Genomic DNA, 6008 nt, shown 5'->3' with positions numbered 1-6008 from the left:
GGCTTGAGAGTCCTCCTTGTTTCGGGCCCCCTGGGCCTTCTTTTATGGCGCAAGGAGGACACTGGAGTTACAGATGAGTCAGGCGTAAGGAGAAGTAAAAGAGATAAGTGTGTAAGGTAACGCAGAGTACTGGTCGAAGGACCGAGTCCCCGGGGTCGCCGCCTTCCCTTCCGGCCTTCATCTCCTACCAGCGTGGCCGCCGGAGAGGGGCGGCTGTCGTTGGATCCTGTTGAGGATCCTCTGGTTGCCCGCCGTCGCCGTGTGTGCGTGATGCGCACGTTGTCCGACCGCCGTGGCCAAGCATGATGATGATGTCCGGTCGCCGCAACTGTGCATGTCGTGGGAGACGGCCGACCTCTGTAGTCCTGCGTGCTGTCCGAGAGGCGTGGTCGTTATGTCTCTGCCGCCGGACCGAGCGCAGAACCGGGCGGCGCTCCCTCCTCTGCCGGGAGGTACGGGTAAAGAGCACCCTATGGCGAACAGGGAAGGCCGCGGACTAGGACGGTGCCGCTGTAGCCTGTGCGGTCGTGGCTACAGTGTACCGCCTGAGTACGGTGGCGAGCCACGTCGAGGAGTGCGGGCGCCTTTCTGCACGCCAGAGCCGCCTCGCATTAATGGCAAGGTTGGTGGGAGCCCACGAGATCTGCGCCCTCGTCCGCTGATCTGCGCCCAAGGTGGATCCTTGTCTTGTGGGCCTGGATGAGTCCGACCCCCTGCGCCCAGGGTCGGGCGAGGCGGAGCCTTGCGGCGGGTCGGGCGTGTCCAACCCTAGGACCGTAGGTCGGGCGAGGCGGAGCCTTGCGGCGAGGGGTCGGGCGTGTCCGACCCCGGGACCAGGGGTCGGGCGAGGCGGAGTGGAATTCTCCTTGTCCACGTTGGGTCGGCGGAGATCACTGTCGCTACAGGTGGGCCCGGGCCCTTATGACCGCTGTTTGAGGAGTTTTAAGGAGGCCGTTAATATTTACCCCCCAACAACCACATTGTCAAATCATGGACTAATTAAGCTTAATAGATTCATCTCGCAAATTAGCCTCCATCTGTGCAATTAGTTTTGTAATTAGTCTATATTTAATACTTCTAGTAGTATCTAGACATTCGATGTGACATGAATTTTGGAGCTTCTCAACAACCAAACGGAACCTTATATCACCGCAAAGCTCGCAAGTCATATTACCTTTGTTAGTAAGTTACCGTACATTTCACCTTTCTTCACGTGATTCCCATGGGAGAATACAATTGACGACAAGATGATCGGATCGACCGATTTGACGGAAGCGGCCGCCGGGAGCACAGCTGCATCGACCGGCGACGTGGCCGGCCCGAGCCCACCAGTGCCGATTGTGGTCGCTTGCGTCCTGCGTCGTCGTCATGGATGGTGCACGTATATATAAGGTGTCAGAGAATCGGATCACACGGCCAACCGATCCGAAGCCTGCACGCGCGAGATCATCGCAAGATCAGAGCAGCTGCGGGCACAATCCAACGTGATTGCACAGCTAGATAGACTGGACAGTTTCGAGTGGGATCAGGTCAAGGAGGACACAAATGGATCAAGGAGCGCAAAATCCCAGAAGCTTAGAGTGAGGTAGCTACTGGAAGCTGTCCCACTCTACTTTCTGTGATTTTGAGAATCCTAAAATCTAGCTCCTAGAATCTCCACAGGAATTCAATTTAATTTGTTTGGAAGCTAGTCAGCAGTTTCTTGCTTCTGGATTCTCAGAATATGATCCGATCCAAATTAAATAGACTTCTACTCAAGCTGAGCTTCTGGGATTTTGAGAATCCTAAAATCTAACTTCTCGAATATCCACTAAAATTCAATATACTCCCTCCGTCCATTTATCATCTGAGGAAAAAAAAGTTTTCCAAGAGTCGGCATCGTTTAAGCTACGGACCTCGTCCCTAGGCGCTCATGGTTCCTTGTACGAAACACGGCAATTGATGCGGCGCCATCCTCTCATTGCTTCAAATACCGCCTCCGTTCCCTCCCGTTAGCCTTCGTGAAAGTGTCCAGCCCACCACGCCTCCGCGCCGCCGAGTCGATCCATGCCGCCGCGATGCTGAGTAGCTCCACGCCGCCATGCTGCCACGCTGCTGCATGCGATGGATCACCAGGACGACGATGATGAGATCCATTACGTGCGTGGTGTCAACTCGGCACCAGATTCTACCAACGAAGATGAAGACCCCATGGGCGACAGCGAGGTGTAGTTCATGATGGATACTTTTGTAGGTGAGACTGAGGTGCCGGACTCCTAGATGGACATTGCCGAAATCGACGAACCTGACACCGTGTATGCCCTAGTGAAGCTGGCTTCAACTGATGTTAACAAGTTTCAATCCGACAAGGTGAATCATGAAGCCTCTAGTTTGATGTTTCCTTTATTATTGCCTCTCTTGTATGGACGCCATGAGGAGGACGTCAATGATGCTGCAACAACCTACCTTTGGATTGGTCGTGGGTACTGTAATGTTTCTAATGGATTGCCAAAGACTCCAGATAGAGGTCTGGACGCTGAGAAGCTTGAAGAAACTAAGATGTCCATGTTTAAGATTATTTTTCCTTCCTTGTACTAGTCCTAGTATTAGTTGGAGCAATTTTTGTGTTGAGTTTAGCAGTACTGTAAGTTCTGTTAGCTAATGGATGAAAATATTCATGTTCAAGATGAATTGCATTTGAAAAATAAGGGATAATATTGTTTGCAGTTTCCATTACTCGAACCAAAGCAACAAAAAAACATCATACATGACTTCTAATTCTAACTAGAGACGAACTCCATGGCTTGATTGTGAAGTTGCAAAGGGCAACTCAGAGTAGTTGGAAGATGTCCTTGCAACTCTAGAGTTTTCTTCTTCATGTGAGGGATGTTGTAGTGCTGGCCTCCATTGTGCTTCATGATCTCCATCATGCAACCTGCTGGGTTAGAAAAATACGATTGGCCCTTTGCACAGGATAGTCCTGATACGCCTTATCAACCTTTGCCATAATGTTGTTAATGTTGTTTGGTGTTCCCTTTTCAAACAGTGCCTGAATTGCTGCAAAAAAACCGAGATCCAATACACTAAGGTCAGGAGAATTGGGAGGTTGGCATGTGAGCCTAATGCCCCAACCATCTGCTTGAGCAGCCTGAACAAATGTAGGGCCATTCACATCAATGTGAGTCTTAGCATTGTCTTGTTGTATGTATATGGGCAATCCTTTCTCTTCTGCAGACCACTTTGCTTTGATTGCGGGTAGAACCTTGTTCACAAGGAAATCTCGGCTAACTTCTTTTGTTACCGACGTCATGGCTTTTGTTACAAGGGTATCTACAGATGTAAACATTGTTAATAAGACTTATAATTCATGCAGGATATGCAAAAAAAATTGCAATTTTTAGTACCTGCGTCCCTGTTTGGGCTCCATCTCTTTGCTGGCTCTACTTTCACAAAGGGAAAAATACCTAGTTTACCATCAAAAATGCATTGACCATTGTCATCAAATTTAGACCTCATAACCATAGCTAGGAACATCACCTCCTCAATAAAATTTTTGCTTTTAACTGTTCATTGTGGTCTTTCTTCATCATTTGTAAGGTAATATTTTTGTTCCTACGAGTCCTATAGAACTACTTTTCATCGATGTACACGACATTGTACATTGGTTTAAAAGACAAAGACTGATCATTCAGCATGGATAAAAAACACTTGACGCTCTATCCGACAACAAATAAAACTAAAAAACTAGACTAAACTGATCTTGAACCTGACTAAGAAAACTGAACCCGATCCAACCAACAAATCACTGATTAATACAAGAAACTGAAAATCACCATTTGAAAGACCCTCTGCTTGCACGCTATCTACTGCAGCAGCATCTTGATCTCCATCTGCTCCTTGACCATCTCCATCTACTGTACCAGGTGCTTGCACTCCTGTGGGTGGCGCTGGTAATCCTCCATCTTCATCACCTATGACATGAAACACACAAAAAGATGAGATGACGAACAGAAGAAACAAATGACAAATCAAGGATCATTATTAAATCTGCACCTTGATTTCCATCATCCCAAACCATGGCATAATCGAGTTCATGGGCAGGGCCATCCCAATCGACTACGTCATCCCAATCTATTGGATGGTTTAATGCTGATTCAGGTGGTGCTTCATTTAAGTCGATCCCTAGTCCAGGCATTGTTGATGAACTAGTACAACATGAATTAGAGAGAAAGAGAGAGGAAAGAGTTTGCTGGAACTGCATGCTCAAGGGTTGACTTCCATGGAGACTTATATAGACCATCCCAGAGCATAGGCGGCAACAGAATTTAGCTTCGAAATTTTGAAGCGAGCGCGGCTAATTTTGGAGGTGATCTCGGCAATTTTTTCATCTGGGCGGACTCAAGGATGACAGCGGCAAATAAGGGCATGTACAACGGGTCCCTTCACCCCGTCCCTTCAGCGTAGTTTTTACAGAAAACACCCCGTGAGAGCGTAGAGACGGAGCCGGCGTCACCTCGCGAAAGAGATGGCTCCAGCAGCGTTGTACCGCCTCCTCGACTCGTCGTTGCGCGGATCCCGGGCGCTCGCACGCGCAGGTGTGATTTGCGCGCGGGAGAAGGTGCTCTCTCTCCCAAATCTTCTCCATATGTACCTAGCTACATGCAAAGTATTAAACAGTATAGAGACGGATCCCCCATCGGTGGGTTGTATGACCTGTCTTTATACCTATCTGTATGATAGATTCGAGACGCTTAGAGACGAACACCTGTCCGTGAGTTGTACATGCCCTAAGGAGATGATCTCGGCAATTTTCACGCGGCAAAACGGAAAACGGAAGGGCCGCGGATGGCAAGCGCGCGTGCTGGCCGCGGACGCGTGGTAACGGCGTTAGCGGAGAGGTTACTTGGAAACCCAACAGCCCACGGTGCATTTAGTACAAAGCCGCGATTAAATGATAATCGGTCCTCCTTCAACCCTCCCTTGGTCATCGCGCAAGAGAGTAAATGGACGGAGGGAGTATGTTTGGAAGCTGGCCACTTCACGCAGTACGTGGTTCGAGAAATAAACGAATCAAGTAGAAGTGTAGTACGTGGTTCGAAGACGACCCCAGCTGCGCACTTGCGCAGCACGCGCGGGAAAAAACAAGTCCAAGAACCATGGACGCCAGCTGTCGGGGATCAGGGGTACGGATTTTTTTTTTGGCGCCAGCACGACCAAGCATGCCTGCCGACTTGCTTGATTACTACCTAAACCAACTTGCAGCTCTAAATTAAGTGCAAGCTGCAGCATGCGTGTGATACATATGATTCTCGGAGACAACAATTAATCATCTCAACTAGCAGTACGTACACCATACCAATCCGATCAAGTACTAACTACCTAGCTAGTAGCAGTCGCGTTAGGTACTTTCAACTAACATTGCAGTGTGTATTTGTTCCTCGCCAAGGCTATTACCGATGCATTATATGATCATGTTGTTATGATTAAAGGCTAACATATTCTGCTAGGATTGCATTGTATTATTTCCTAGCTAGGCCATTGTTCTATTTTAGAGTAGACACAGAAATACAGAATGCGAGTATGGTTTTCTAGTCTTGGATATCAAGGGCAAAGTGTATCAGTATCACCACCAAGTACAACTTTTCTTCTCTCTTTCTAACTGTGACATGCCACAAAAAGAAATTATATGCACCATGATACAATGCGCGCTAATAAGACTAGACTAATGCCTGGTAATGCTATTCAGTTGCGGGAAACTTAAATGCATCTTATTAGTTATACTATTTATTTGTTTTTATACTAAGCCTAAAAATGTACGAGCTCGAGCCAGCAAACCATCTCCCAATTTATCAATGTTTTGCCCACTTTTATCCTTTTAATTTCCAGCTTCGAACAAACAGGGCCCTGCCTAGTATATATCTCAATGCTAATGACATTGATTCTAACACTAGTAGAGAATTGGCTTTCCATACGCCCCCTTTTGTCCCGGTTTAAAGTTGGTCCGGGACAAAAGGTTCACCAACCGGGAC

This window comes from Setaria viridis, chromosome 8 (genome assembly GCF_005286985.2).
Source record: "Setaria viridis chromosome 8, Setaria_viridis_v4.0, whole genome shotgun sequence".
In the NCBI taxonomy this organism is placed as follows: domain Eukaryota; kingdom Viridiplantae; phylum Streptophyta; class Magnoliopsida; order Poales; family Poaceae; genus Setaria; species Setaria viridis.
Note: the sequence above shows the minus strand (reverse complement) of the source record.